Below are 16,767 nucleotides of genomic sequence, written 5' to 3'. Positions count from 1 at the left end.
TATTGTGAACATTATAAGACTCTACACCGTCTGTTGACGTCAGAAACCCACCGGCGGGCAGTGACTGGTCAACACCGTAGAGCCGGGAACAACTAGGGCTGCGGCTGGCCCCAGTCCCTCAGAGCGACGGCCCGCAAAGCCTCCTGGTCGCGCGCCGATGCAAATTGCAAGGGCGTGCCACCTGACCTATACCTGGTCAGGAAGGTGTGGATGATGCCTCGCTTAGTTTCCTGCAGGGCACACACGTACACGTTAAATACGAGCCTCGATCGGCTCTCAGGTTATCCTGTGAATCGGCTCATGGAGCCGATCCACCCATGATTCTTCCAAGGTGGCCGAATATATGGTGGTCCTGCTTGATCAAGACAAAGCGTATGAGATCCACGATGATTTAGGGTTTTCACCGCATAATCGGATCATCCTACTCACGATTGGGCCTCGCACTCGCGCACGGTGATCGTAAGCCAATCCTAGACAAGGCCTAAAAACCAACACGAGGTTGATCCTCGGAACATCCTGTCTAGGGCCAGCAAACTACACCCTACGCGCCGCTGGATCCTCCAACCCTTTGTAAGGCCTAACTATTGCAGATGTTAAACTAATCCTTGATGAATCAAGGAGCAACCGTAACGGATCAGATCTACTAAATAATGATCAAGCGGGGTGCCGCCCCTGCACCCATGATGAGGTACAAGGACGGCTAGATGCGTAAGGGTTGCACTACGACAGCATATGATACTAAGAACAATGCTAACCCTAACACATCTATGATAACTACGTTGCTCGCCATCAAAAAGGCTTCAGTACGAGCAACGCATGAACAACGTAGGCAGGCTCGTGCTGCCTAGATCGCAAGATGCGATCTAGGCAGCATGGTGCTTACCGGAGAAACCCTTGAGACGAAGGGGTTGGCGATGCGCCGAGATTGGTTTGTGTTGAACGTTGGTTGTTGTTTATTCCATAAACCCTAGATACATATTTATAGTCCAGCGGACTTCTAATCGTGGGCGTGCACTAAACCGTGCACGAGATGTACTCTAACTTCTACATAACCTACTATAAAGATACACGGGCTAACTAGCCCAAACTTGATAAACAAGGCCGATTCACATATCTCTCCACGCATATATCGTCGAGTCCATCTTGATCGCGGCCCACCTCTGGCTTGGTCAAATTCTGGTGATAACACATGCCCCCCTGGCTTTGATAATGATAATTACAAAACCATATGAATTCTTCGAAGGGTCATGTCGTGGCAGAACCGTCGCAGTTTTCTTCATGATGATGCCCTGCCTTCTCAACTTCTCCGCGTGACCTGGCAGTTCTCTCTCTTTTTTTTTCTTTAGGCACCACTTCCTCGGAAACTACTGTGGCATTGAACTTCCACTATATCCCCTTTTATTTAACCGCTACGAACAGTTTATTCCTGCATCTCCCCCGCATCAGCACTCCAAAAAGCCCTCCTGTGCCACCATGTCTTCTTCCTCCTCCGCCTCATCGGATCTTTCCACCCAGTCCTCTTCGTCTCGCGAGCCGATGCCGGAGTACAACCCGGCGGAGGTCCATGCGGCCAACATCCGCCGCGCCATTGCGGCCAGGGAGGAGTCAGACCATGACTTCTCCATCTGGTCCGAGGACGACCAGTCCTCGACGGACGGGGAGAGCGACCTCCGCTTCCTCGCCAACGGGGAATCGGAGGAGGAGAGCGATGACGATCGCTTCTCCTGGGATGACTTCACCTCCTCCGAGGGGGTGAAGGAGGAGGAAGAGGAGGAGGAGGACGACGACAGCTCCTCCGACGAGCCGCCGGCCAAGCGGTTCTGCCCTTGGCCGGGCAACCTTAGCGACTTCGACAGCGACGAGGACGACGCTGACGAAGAAGATGAGGACAACGAGGGCCCGGTCGGCGGCCATTGGAGCGACGACGAGCCCGCCGGGAGCAGCGATGACGGCGATGACGAGGGCAGTGATGGTCCGTAGATAGGACCTCTAGCATAGGGCCAGCAGTAGTAGATGGGGCAATGTATCCCCTAGTATTTCCTTTTGAGAGCAATTAGCTCTTTATGTAAGAAATCTCGCCTATTAATGAAGAACTTTTCCCCAATTTGATTTTGCCGATTTCTTCTGAGTTTAATTGAGCCGATTCCCTCTTCTACTGACCTTGCCGATTCGTCCCCTTTGCCAATGCGTGATGAGCCGATAGCACCGCATCGGTCCTTTGAAATTCGCCCTTCCCTTCTTCAACTGATGATTTTCTAAATCTGGCAGAAAATGCAGGATCTTCAGGAAAACCTTTGAACTTTTCCAACCAAACCCAATAATCCTCTTCAGTACTCATCATTTGTGAAGAAGGTTGCAATGAAGGATCATCCGATGGTGTCCCAATCGGCTCTTTAAACAGAGTAAAACAGAGTATCCACCAGGCCTGCTGCCCCCCGAGCCTTACTCGAGGCGAGACTGTCAGAGAGAATGTGCCAAAGCCGATCCCCTTTCCTCTTTAGACAGCCGATAACCTTCCGTTTCAGCTGAACTAGCCCCAAAGATTGGCAATCCTCGACAAAAAGGTTCAGGAACCCAGATCGGCTCGAAGCAGCTGAAGAAATTTCCATTGTTTTATTCCCTCGAAGCAACAGAAGGCACCACCGCTGGCCTGAATTTGGTGGAGACTCGATAAACATCGCATAATTCCACTAGAGTCGATGGCCATGCATCGGCTTTATCCACCTCTTGAGATTCTTAAGTCGATGTCTGCTGCATCGGCTGCGCTCAAATTTTTTGAATTTTTTAGGCCGATTTGTGTGTCGGCCCCCATATTTGATAGTATTATCTCACATCCTCATGTTTTATCCACCTAGGTGCCCCCCGAGCCGATTCTGTCAAGAGAATTGATGGTATCGGCTCTTCAGGTAGTCCCTGTTGGATCAAACATTGATCCCAGGCAAACGTTGAGAATAGATGGTGAGGATAATTTTGGCCGATTGCTGGAATCGGCCTCCACGTTGCTTGCTTGGTGAAGGTTTTGTAATGTCCCTTCATAAATTTTTTGGGGGGACCGATCGCAAGGATCAGCCTCACCACGCTCGCTTATTGACGTAGTCTCGCTACTCGCCCAGGCCGGTGAACAAAACCAGCCCAATCTCTGACTTTATCACGTTGGTGCGCTTGCTGTTGTCCACCTCGGGTGCATCGTGTAATCGTGGAGCTCTACACTTCGCCGGACGAACGAGCACCATGTTTGTGCCAGCCGATGTTTCATCATCGGCTTTCCTTTGCTTGGGGCGCCACTCTTTTCTTTGCGGCAGTCCCTCCTCATCCAGGGTCCTCTAGACTTTCGCAGCCAGATCAGGTCGTGCCTTCCTCAGCGTATGCAAGTATAACCTTTCGGCTTCCTCCAGACCGCGCAATCGCTGAACCCTGCGCTTTTGTGAATGGCTGAGACCATCAGGGCACCACCTTGGACGGTGGTACCTGTCTTCTTCGTCTTCCCCCTCGTCTTCCGAATCCTCGAGATCGTCCAACTGAGGGGTCTCAGCACGTCTGCTTTGTGGTGGGAGAGGCCCTAAGCGCTCAAACACAGACACGTTGGCTGCCTCCTTCTTTTTCTGGTTGCGTTCTGGGCAGTTGCCGATTGTTGGTAATCGGCTCAATCTTGAATCCCAGCAGTGTCTAAAGAAGGGGCAGTCCCAATGCCTGCCCGTGTCGTCTTGCTCCCTGGCGTGGCGCTCCTGCCGCTCCTCATCATGATTATGCCGACGATGCCTTCTGTCGTTTCTGGCCAGACGATCTCTTTCATCATCGTCGCCGTGTCGCCGGCGTTGGTCATACCGACTCACATACTTGTTGAGGAGGTGATCAGAGAGGGGTCGTTGATATCTTATGTTCTTCACTTCTCCCTCTGTGACGTAGCGCTTGCCATCTTGATGGAGCCGAACGCATGGAGCGGCCCCCTCCGTGTCTATGCTCTGAGAGCAGCTGCCCTCATCCCCGCCCTTCTCAGAGTGGTGTCCAAGCTCTACCATGTTGATGTTGGCTTAGAAATCTGGCTGGCACCCTCCGAGGTGGGTAAACTCCACCATGTTGACGGCGGGGAAGGGGTGTGTGTCGACCTTCATGGCGTACTGGTTAAAAATTAGTCGCCCATTCTCTATTGCCATTTGGATCTGTTGACGCCACACCCTGCAGTCGTTAGTGGTGTGGGTGAACGTGTTATGCCACTTGCAGTATGGCTTTCCGTTCAGCTCTTGCACCGTAGGGACCTTGTGGCCTTCGGGTATCTTTATATGCTTCTCCGCGAGTAAGAGATCGAAAATATGCTCGGTTTTCGTCACGTCGAAGTCGAACCCTCTTGGAGGCCCTGGTGGCTTCACCCATTTGCAGGTTACTGGGCCTGCCGCTCGAGTCCACTCAGCCACTGCGACCTCTTGTTCTCCCGTAGCACCTTCATCTTCGCCTGCGTCAACCATGGTAACCACGCGCTTGAACTTGTCCTGGTAGACGTCTGGGTGGCGCTGTTCATACGCTGACAGCTTCTGCACCATGTGTGCTAATGAAGGGTAGTCCGCTTGGGAGGCCACGTCCTTGATCGATGATGATAGACCCACGACCGCCAACTCGACTGCTTCTTTTTCGCTTACGTGAACCGAATAGCATCGGTTCCTAACGGTCCTGAAGCGCTGGATGTACTCGGACACTGTTTCCCCGTGCTTCTGTCGTACTTGTGCCAAATCGGCAATTCCAGCCTCGGAAGCCTCTGAGTGATATTGCTCATGGAACCGTTCTTCCAACTGCTTCCAAGTCTGGACTGAGTTCGGTGGCAGCGACGTGTACCAACCGAAAGCCGATCCTGTGAGGGACTGTGAGAAGTACCTCACACGCAGCTCGTCTGATGCTGAGATCATGCCCAGCTGTGCCAAATATCGGCTCACGTGCTCGATGGAGTTGGAACCATCTGATCCGCTGAACTTTGTGAAGTCCGGGAGCCGATATTTGGGTGGTAGCGGGATCAATTCGTACTCGTTGGGGTACGGCTTGGTATAGCCGACCGTCTTCCTTTTCGGCATCATGCCGAACTGATCTTTCAGAATCGTACAAATCTGATCCGCGGTGATGGCTGAAGGTGCCGAACCCTGAAGATTCGCCGGAGTGGCGTACTTAACCAGCCATGCTTGTTTTTCCGGTTCTGAGCCAACTGCAGGAGCTGGGCTCTGGAGTTTTGTCGGGGTGGCGTATTTAGCTAGCCACGTCTGCTTCTCGGGGTCTGCCTCCGACGTTCCTCCTGTTGTTCCAGAAGTCCCCGCTGTTGCAACCTGGTTCGAGAGTGCCCAGGTGCTGCAGTCTGGCACGTATGCGCACGCGTATCCGTGCGGGATCTCCTTGGGCGCGTCATGTAGGAATTGGTAGTCACTGGGGTCACCACCAATCTTGTAGACGACGTAGGCCGATGAGTTCGGCGCTTCGGGCGCTGCCAATGCGAACGGCAGCGGTGGACGGGACTGGAGTGGCACCTCTCCTTGGTGAGTCCCTAGAGCTGGTCCTGACGGAGAGTACTGATGGCTCATGATCTCCTGGATCACGCGCAGAGCGACGCGCTCCAACGTATTCACCAGGCTCTCAGAATGGCGGTGCAGCGAATGAGCCACCATGAAGTTGATCTCCTGACGCAGCGACCTGGTGCGTTCTTCTGACGGGGTGGATAGGTCCACTCCATCAAGCGCGCCTTCAGGTGAGAACCCCTTCCATCTGATGCCATGGGAGCGGGTCCTGTGGAAAGAGCCGATGAGGTCGGCTTCGAGGAAGGCTTTGACCTCGTCATACTTCTTCTTGAGCTCGCCATTGAGCTCCTCGTAAGTGACCGGAGTTTCTTCCGCCATCTCCGATGTAGACGGCGATGTGGTTGATGTTGAGGATTGTCCCACCGGGCGTGCCAGAATGTGTTGACGTCAGAAACCCACCGGCGGGCAGTGACTGGTCAACACCGTAGAGCCGGGAACAACTAGGGCTGCGGCTGGCCCCAGTCCCTCAGAGCGACGGCCCGCAAAGCCTCCTGGTCGCGCGCCGATGCAAATTGCAAGGGCGTGCCACCTGACCTATACCTGGTCAGGAAGGTGTGGATGATGCCTCGCTTAGTTTCCTGCAGGGCACACACGTACACGTTAAATACGAGCCTCGATCGGCTCTCAGGTTATCCTGTGAATCGGCTCATGGAGCCGATCCACCCATGATTCGTCCAAGGTGGCCGAATATATGGTGGTCCTGCTTGATCAAGATAAAGCGTATGAGATCCACGACGATTTAGGGTTTTCACCGCATAATCGGATCATCCTACTCACGATTGGGCCTCGCGCTCGCGCACGGTGATCGTAAGCCAATCCTAGACAAGGCCTAAAAACCAACACGAGGTTGATCCTCGGAACATCCTGTCTAGGGCCAGCAAACTACACCCTACGCGCCGCTGGATCCTCCAACCCTTTGTAAGGCCTAACTATTGCAGATGTTAAACTAATCCTTGATGAATCAAGGAGCAACCGTAACGGATCAGATCTACTAAATAATGATCAAGCGGGGTGCCGCCCCTGCACCCATGATGAGGTACAAGGACGGCTAGATGCGTAAGGGTTGCACTACGACAGCATATGATACTAAGAACAATGCTAACCCTAACACATCTATGATAACTACGTTGCTCGCCATCAAAAAGGCTTCAGTACGAGCAACCCATGAACAACGTAGGCAGGCTCGTGCTGCCTAGATCGCAAGATGCGATCTAGGCAGCATGGTGCTTACCGGAGAAACCCTCGAAACGAAGGGGTTGGCGATGCGCCGAGATTGGTTTGTGTTGAACGTTGGTTGTTGTTTATTCCATAAACCCTAGATACATATTTATAGTCCAGCGGACTTCTAATCGTGGGCGTGCACTAAACCGTGCACGAGATGTACTCTAACTTCTACATAACCTACTATAAAGATACACGGGCTAACTAGCCCAAACTTGATAGACAAGGCCGATTCACATATCTCTCCACGCATATATCATCGAGTCCATCTTGATCGCGGCCCACCTCTGGCTTGGTCAAATTCTGGTGATAACACCGTCTTCCTTGTTGTTCAAAACTCAATACTAGATATTATCTAGACCTTAGAGAGACCAAATATGCAAATCAAATTTTAGCAAGCTCTATGTATTTCTTCATTAATGGGTGCAAAGCATATGATGCAAGAGCTTAAACATGAGCACAACAATTGCCAAGTATCACATTATCCAAGACATTTTAGAATTACTACATGTAGCATTTTCCAATTCCAACCATATAACAATTTAACGAAAAAGAAAATTCGCCTTGAACATTATGAGTAAAGCCTAAGGACATATTTGTCCATATGCAACAGCGGAGCGTGTCTCTCTCCCACAAAGTGAATGCTAGGATTCATTTTATTCAAACAAAAACAAAAACAAAAACAAACCGACGCTCCAAGTAAAGAACACAAGATGTGATTGAATAAAAATATAGTTTCAGGGGAGGAACCTGATGATGTTGTCGATGAAGAAGGGGATGCCTTGGGAATCCCCAAGCTTAGACGCTTGAGTCTTCTTAGAATATGCAGGGGTGAACCACGGGGGCATCCCCAAGCTTAGAGCTTTCACTCCTCTTGATCATAGTATATCATTCTCCTCTCTTGACCCTTGAAAACTTCCTTCACACCAAACTTCAAGCAAACTCATTAGAGGGTTAGTGCACAATTAATAATTCACATGTTCAGAGGTGGCACAATCATTCTTTACACTTCTGGACATTGCATAAAGCTACTGGACATTAATGGATCAAAGAAATAAATCCAACATAGCAAAAGAGGCAATGCGAAATAAAAGGCAGAATCTGTCAAAAACAGAACAGTCCGTAAAGACGAATTTAAAGCTGGCACCAGACTTGCTCAAATGGAAAAACTCAAAACTAATGAAAGTTGCGTACATATCTGAGGATCACGCTCGTAAATTGGCAGATTTTTTCGAGTTTTCTACAGAGGACTGTGCCCAGATTCGTGACAGACAGCAATGCTGTTTCTGCGCAGCGATCCCAAATATAACATCAACTTTGACATAGAAACTTTACTTGGCACAAAAACATGATAAGGAGAGGTTGCTACAGTAGTAAACAACTTCCAAGACTCAACAAAACAAAAAATTGCTGTAGTAAAAACATGGGTTGTCTCCCATAAGCGCTTTTCTTTAACGCCTTTCAGCTAGGCGCAGAAAGTGCAAATCAAGTATTATCGAGAGATGAAGCATCAACATCATTACCAGGGGTGCTGGGAGTTTTCTCAACCAAGCATAGTATGTTTGATATATAAGTTTTAGCGTCTCCCTTTTCATTAGTCTTAGGCTTGCTACTCTCATCGAACAAATTTTCAGGAATAAGCCAAGCATAGTTATTTTCTAGTGCATCATTCATAGCTAGGAGTTTACATGGTATTGGTGCTTTGATCCCCCCACCATCATTAACATTATTAGTATACTTAATTCTGTCCATATCCATTTTTTCAAGGAGACCAATAAAATTGGTATGAGAACCTAGCATATTAAATTTAGCAAAAACCTTTCTAGCCTCTCTTGCTAGACCACCAAATTCTCTAAGAAGGGTTTCTAAAACAAAATCTTTCTTTTCCCCTTCTTCCATATCACCAAGTGTAAGAAACATGTGTTGGATTATAGGATTGAGATTAACAAATTTAGTTTCCAACATGCGAACTAAAGCAGCAGCAGCAATTTCATAGGTAGGTGCAAGTTCTACCAAGTATCTATCTTCAAAATCTTCAGTAATACTAACATGATTCTAAAATTCTTCTATATTATTTCTCCCAACTATGGACCCACGTCCTACCGGTATATCTTTTGTGGTGAAATTAAAAGGAAACATGATGCAATAAGCAAAAAGTAAACTAGGCAAACAAAGTAAAAACAAGTAACTAATTTTTTGTGTGTTTTTGATATAGAGAGCAAGACAGTAATTAAAGTAAAACTAGCAACTAATTTTTTTGTGTTTTGTTTAGGTGCAGCAAACAAAGTAGTAAATAAATTAAAGCAAGACAAAAACAAAGTAAAGAGATTGAGAAGTGGAGACTCCCCTTGCAGCGTGTCTTGATCTCCCCGGCAACGGCGCCATAAATTTAGCTTGATACGCGTAGATGCACACGTCCGTTGGGAACCCCAAGTGGAAGGTATGATGCGTATAGAAGCAAGTTTCCCTCAGTATGAAACCAAGGTTTAATCGAACCAGTAGGAGCCAAGAAGCACGTTGAAGGTTGATGGTGGCGAAATGTGATGTGGCGCAACAACAGGGATTCCGGCGCCAACGTGGAACCTGCACAACAAAACCAAAGTACTTTGCCCCAACGAAACAGCGAGGTTGTCAATCTCACCGGCTTTCTGTAACAAAGGATTAAACGTATCGAGTGGAAGATGTTTGCAAAGAAAACAGTAAACAAAATTGCAGTAGATTGTATGCTATGTAAAGAGTAGGACCGGGGTCCACAGTTCACTAGAGGTGTCTCTCCCATAAGATAAAAGCATGTTGGGTGAACAAATTACAGTCGGGCAATTGACAAATAGAGAAAGGCATAACAATGTATATACATGATATGATAAATATAGTGAGATTTAATTGGGCATTACGACAAAGTACATAGACCGCCATCCAACTGCATCTATGCCTAAAAAGTCCACCTTCAGGTTATCATCCGAACCCCATTCAGTATTAAGTTGCTAAGCAACAGACAATTGCATTAAGTATGGTGCGTAATGTAATCGACAACTACATCCTTAGACATAGAATCAATGTTTTATCCCTAGTGGCAACAGCACATCACAACCTTAGAACTTTCACATCCGTCCCAGGTGTCAATGAAGGCATGAACCCACTATCGAGCATAAATACTCCCTCTTGGAGTTAAGAGTAAAAACTTGGCCAGAGCCTCTACTAGTAACGGAGAGCATGCAAGATCATAAACAACACATAAACAATAGATTGATAATCACCATAATCATAGTATTCTCTATCCATCGGATCCCGACAAACACAACATATAGAATTACATATAGATGATCTTGATCATGTTAGGCAGCTCACAAGATCCAACAATGAAGCACAACAAGGAGAAGACGACCATCTAGCTACTGCTATGGACCCATGGTCCAGGGGTGAACTACTCACTCATCACTCCGGAGGCGATCATGGCGATGAAGAGTCCTCCGGGAGATGAATCCCCTCTCCGGCAGGGTGCCGGAGGCGATCTCCTGAATCCCCCGAGATGGGATTCGCGGCGGCGGCGTCTCTGGAAGGTTTTCCGTATCGTGGCTCTCGGTACTGGGGTTTTCGCGACGGAGGCTTTAAGTAGGCGGAAGGGTAGGTCAGGGGGCCACACGAGGGGCCCAGATGACAGGGCCGCGCGGCCAGGGGCCAGGCCGCGCCGCCCTGTGGTCTGGCCGCCTCGTGGCCCCACTTCGTTATCTCTTCGGTCTTCTGGAAGCTTCGTGCAAAAATAGGACCCTGGGCGAAGATTTCGTCCAATTCCGAGAATATTTCCTTACTAGGATTTCTGAAACCAAAAACAGCAGAAAACAGCAACTGGCTCTTCGGCATCTTGTTAATAGGTTAGTTCCAGAAAATGTATAAATATGACATATAATGTGCATAAAACATGTAGGTATCATCAATAAAGTAGCATGGAACATAAGAAATTATCGATACGTCGGAGACGCATCAGACCCTGGGCGTTGATTTCGTCCAATTCCGAGAATATTTCCTTTGTAGGATTTCTGAAACCAAAAACAGCAGAAAACAGCAACTGGCACTTCGGCATCTTGTTAATAGGTTAGTGCCGGAAAATGTATAATAATGATGTAAAGTATGTATAAAACATGCAAGTATTGTCATAAAAGTAGCATGGAACATAAGAAATTATAGATACGTTTGAGACGTATCAGTGAACCTATGCTAATGCACCGCCCTTCCTAGGACTAATACATACTTCTGATTATACCCCTTGCAAGCATCCGCAAATACAAGAAAGTAATTAAGATAAATCTAACCACAACCTTAAACTCTAAGATCCTGCTATCCCTCCTGCACCGATATACTAACAGGGGTTCAGGTTGCTGTCACTCCGGCAACCCCACAATTAACAACCGAATACAAGATGTACTCCCCTAGGCCCATAAAGGTGAAGTATCATGTAGTCGACGTTCACATGACACCACAAAAGAATAACACCACAACTTAAATATCAAACCATTAAATATTACTCAACATAGTTCACTACTAACATTTAGACTTTACCCATGTCCTCAAGAACTAAACGAACTACTCACGAGACATCATATGGAACATAATCAGAGGTGATATGATGATGAATAATAATCTGAACATAAACCTTGGTTCAATGGTTTCACTCAATAGCATCAATAACAAGTAGTAATCGACACCGGGAAAGTTTCCCCTATCAAACAATCAAGATTCAACCCTAGATGTTACAGCGGTGACGAGGTGCTGTGGTGGAGATGGCGGTGTAGATGGTGGAGATGATGATGATGATGATCCCAATGATGTGTAGCTCGATGACGGTGGCAATGGCGACGATTTCCCCCTCTGGGAGGGAATTTCCCCGGCGGATTCCTGCTCGCCGGAGAGCTCTTTTGTCTCTGGTGTCTCTCCGCCCCGCAGAGGCGGCAGTGTCTATTCTCCGTATCCCCCAGTGTCTTAGGTTTTCGGGACAAAGAAGTAGGCGAAGGAGAGGCGGCCGAAGGGGGCTGTGGGCCCCCTCCCCACAAGGCGGCGCGGCCAGGCCTGGGCCTGCGGCCAGGCCTGGGCCCGCGACGGCCTATGGGGGGGCCCATGGCGACCCTCCTCGGTCCCTCCTTTTGACTGGCTTCGTCTTCTGGAAAAATAAGATGTTTTGTATAATTTCCGTCAATTTTTGATCTTCAGAAATATGGTGTCCTGACGGCGCTTTTTCCAGCAGAATCATGACTCCGGTGAATAATTCTCCAATAATCATGAAACATGCAAAATAGGTGAAATAACATAAGTATCATCTCTAAATATGAAATATATCAATGAATAACAGCAAATTATGATATAAAATAGTGATGCAAAATGGACGTATCAGCCTTCCCTCGGTTCCCAAGCTCCACGGCCAGTTCGGGCGCCGCCTCTGCCGCCGTTGAAACTGCGTCCATACCAAGTCCCCCAATCCGCCTTCAAGAACTCTCCCCACTTTAGCTTTTCTTCATCATGCTCGGCAGTACCACACTCCAGATGTGAGTGTCCTATGTAGCCACAAGCACCACAAAATCTTGGCATTTTCTCGAATTTAATTGGATAGACTTCACGAGCTCCACCTCGAGACATAGAGACAAACCTCGCCAGAGGTTTCCTCACATCCAGTCGGACTTTAGCTCTCACAAAATTACCAGCACCCAGCACATTCAATTCAACTTTCACCACTTTAGCATCGTTCTTCTCAATCAAGTTTTTAATCAGCGATTCCTTCCTATAGCCCACCGTTATTTTATGTAGTTGAATCCAAGTAGTAAAGAAGTTCAGATCAATAGTTTCAGGAAGTACCAATCCGTCGTATGGTTCTATAGACACCACGCTTTGCCTGAACAGCCATGGTCCTCCTTCCGACACTTTGAGCCAATCTCCCAGGCAGTTGCATTGCACGGTGAAAAGATTATCCTCTAGATGCTGAAACGAAACCAACTTCGCTGGACTCCATGCAACCCTCATATGTTGTTCAAAGGTTTGGGGACTAAACGGATTTGATGTGTGAACTTTCGCTAGAGCCATCCACTTCAGTCCCTCCTTTGGAGCCTCTTCTTCTTCCTTGAAAACTAAATCATCGAATTCTTCCTCTTCTATTCCCAAACGATTTAGCATATCATCAATTGTCTCTTTCCCCTTTAATCCCGATCCACTAGCATGGTTTGTCGAACTGTTCGCTGGCGACGCCATTGAAGATAATAGAACGCCGGGCCGTCCAGAACCCTAACCTGACCGAGCTCTGTCAGACGTACCGAAGGAAGGGGACAGCAGCGCACTCCGCCGCGATCAAAACCCTGGACGAAGCGATCCCAGAATCCAGCGCCAGAAAAAGGTTCCTTCCAAAACCAGAGTGATACGATCCCTGTCCAGCGCTAGATGAGACCCCGACGAGCGATCTCCGCCGGCAAAGTCACGAAACCAGAGGGGAAAACTGCTTCCAGACGATCCAGGAAACCTTCGTCGTCCCCTCGCCTAGAGCGCACAGCGATCCAGGAACTACCTGCAGATCCCCGTCGAGATCGATCCAATAACCCACGCTCGAGGAGAAATCCAATACGTGGTCGCCCAACCCTAATCGCCCGCCGATCGCCAGAGCGTTAGGTCAAAAAACATACAACATGTCTAATTACAGGCTGAATGCAACATGGGGTCGTGTTTATGTTCTTACTGTTAGGCCTGTAGAAGCGATCTGATCTTCAGGTAGGCACGATAAACTGCTCCGGACGCCAAGGAGACTTCATGAACAGCCATGCTACCGCCGCGATCGTGCCGACGAATAACTCTAGCAGCAGGCATCCACACCAACCGTGACGAGCCTGACTAGAGAGCAGGGCATGGCTTCATCGGCCGCCGTAGTCTCCTCCGTCGAGTCCCAGTCGCTGTTTGTGTCGTCGCTTTGGCACCACACCTTTCCGGCCGCCGCATCGCTGCCGTTCTGCACTCTGTGACGCTGAACTCGCCCCCGACGTCCCCTCTGCGGACTGTGTCGCCGCCGCCATCCTCGCTGTCAGTCTGGTATGAAAACCTAGATGGAAAGTGTATTGTGGGCTGGCTCGGCACAACATGTACCGGCCTATTCATCTCATTATATATAGATCAGTGGTACAATACATGGTTAGGTACAAATACACAGCTAACCTATTATACATGTATTCTATCACCCTCCCTCAATCACAACCGGTAACATGAGGTTGAGATTGTGCCTACAATAATTAAACAACGGCAACGGAAGTGGTTTAGTGAAAATATCAGCCACTTGATCCTTGGATGAGATGAACCGAATCTGTAACTGCTTCTGAGATACACGTTCACGAACAAAGTGAAAATCAACTTCAATATGCTTTGTCCGTGCATGAAATACTGGGTTAGCTGACAGATAGGTTGCTCCAATGTTGTCACACCATAACACTGGAGGCCGAACTTGTACAACACCAAGTTCCTGTAGCAGCGACTGAACCCAGATAAGCTTTGCTGTAGCATCACCCAGAGCTTTGTACTCAGACTCAGTACTGGATCGCGAAACCGTGGACTGCTTACGAGCACTCCAGGCGATCAAATTTCCACCATAAAAGATAGCATATCCCCCCGTAGATCGTCTGTCATCTATATTCCCCGCCCAGTCTGCATCAGAGAAAGCAGACAGAAGAGTGGAGGAAGCAGACCGAAACTGAAGGCCAATGTCAACAGTGAACCGAACATAGCGAAGGATACGCTTAACAGCTGCCCAATGAGGAGTACGAGGCTCAGAAAGATATTGACAAACCTTGTTAACGACAAAGGATAAGTCAGGGCGAGTAACAGTGAGATACTGCAAACCTCCAACAATACTGCGATACTGAGTAGCCTCCTCAGAAGAAAGAGCATCACCATCAACACTGCATAGACGCTCAGAGGACGACATAGGAGTAGTAGCAGGACTGCACTTCAACATACCAGCACGCGCAAGTAACTCAAGGGCATACTTGCGCTGTCGAAGAATAAGACTGCCTGACGAGGAGGAATCCACCTCAATGCCCAGAAAATAATGAAGAATACCAAGATCCTTCACAGAGAAGTCAGCCCGAAGTTGAGAAATCAACTTGGGAATGGCAGTGGCAGTCGAGCTAATAACGATGATATCGTCAACATAAACCAACAGATAAATAGTCACATCTGACCTCTGAAGAATAAATAAGGAGGTATCTGCAGTAGATGGTCGGAACCCCAATCTGCCAAGAACAGAACTGAGCCGTGCATGCCATGCCCGTGGAGCCTGCTTCAGACCATACAAAGAACGAATGAGGCGACAATAGTGACCAGGCTTGTCAGGATCAGCAAAACCAGGCGGCTGTCGCATATAGACCTGCTCATCAAGAAAACCATTCAGGAAGGCATTCTGAATATCCAACTGACGAAGATGCCAGCAGCGAGACAGAGCAAGAGACAAAAGGAGTCTCACAGTAGCAGGCTTAACCACAGGAGAGAAAGTCTCCTCATAATCCAAACCATAGCGTTGCTTAAAACCCTTAGCAACAAGGCGCGCTTTGTAGCGCTCAATAGAACCATCAGCATGAAGTTTAACTTTAAAAACCCAGCGGGAATCAATCAAGTTGACACCAGGAACAGGTGGTACCAGAGTCCAAGTACCATTATCCTTGAGGGCAGAAAACTCTGTTTCCATAGCAGTACGCCAATGAGGAACTCGAAGGGCTTCGCGAAAATCACGAGGTTCAGAGGTATCCTTGGAGGCAGCAAAGGCAGCAAGGACAGTATTCCATGCAACTGTGCCATCAGTACGAACCTTCGGCTGAGAAATACCACGACGAAGGCGTGTAACCGGACCAGCTGGAGGGGCAAGGGTGCAGACCGATCGGACGCAGCAGATGGCGAGGGCGAGGTCACTGGTGGCGTAGGAGTAGCTGATGGCGACGGAGGCGACCCAGTCGGACCAGGCGACGGAAGCGGCCCAGCTGGTGCCGATGTAGACGGGCCAGGAGAGGCCGCACGTGGCGGCGTTGAGGGCTCAGCCGAAGGAGGCCGAGCCGAGCCAGTCGGGACGCACCCCGAGAGTCACGCCATGCACGCCATGCATGGGCGCGGGATGATCAACGTGCGGCACGGAGGCGCCGTGATCGACGTGGTCCGTGTGGTGTTCGGGTGTGAGAAGTTCCAGACGAGCACCACGAGGATTCCCTGCACCATCGTTAGCAAACAAAGGCAAAGAATATGCAGTATCCATAAACTGGTCAGCAGAAAGTAAAGAGGACTACGTATGTGGTGGTGACAAATGAATGTCTGGCATGTTGGAAAAAGGGAAATGGTTCTCATCAAAGATAACATCGCGGGAGATATAAACACGCTTGGATGGAACATGGAGACGCTTTTAACCTTTATGAAGAGAGCTATACCCGAGGAACACGCATTTCTTAGAGCGAAAATCAAGTTTATGAGTGTTGTATGGGCGAAGATGGGGCCAACAGGCACACCCAAACACCTTAAAAAAGGTATAGTCTGGTGTCTCACGGAGAAGGCGCTCAAGAGGAGTCTTCATGGCAATAGTGCGACTGGGAAGCCTATTTATAAGAAAACAAGCTGTGGCAAAGGCATCACTCCAATAGTAAAGAGGAACTGACGCATGCGCAAGCAAAGTAAGCCCAGTCTCAACAATGTGTCTATGTTTGCGCTCAGCAGTACCATTTTGTTGATGAGTATGTGGACAAGATACACGATGAGAGATGCCAAGGCTATTGAAGAAAGGATGGAGTTTTCATATTCCCCACCCCAATCAGTTTGAACATGCAAGATCTTACGATTAAGAAGTCGTTCAACATGTTTCTGAAATTGAGTAAAGACAGTAAAAACTTCAGATTTATGCTTGAGTAAATATAGCCAAGTGAAACGACTGTAGGCATCAACAAAACTCACATAAAACCGATGTCCACTAACAAAAACTTGGGCAGGGCCCCAAACA

This window comes from Lolium perenne, chromosome 5 (assembly GCF_019359855.2).
Source record: "Lolium perenne isolate Kyuss_39 chromosome 5, Kyuss_2.0, whole genome shotgun sequence".
Lineage (NCBI taxonomy): Eukaryota > Viridiplantae > Streptophyta > Magnoliopsida > Poales > Poaceae > Lolium > Lolium perenne.
The sequence above is the reverse complement of the archived record's forward strand: the minus strand, read 5'-3'. Positions refer to the sequence as shown.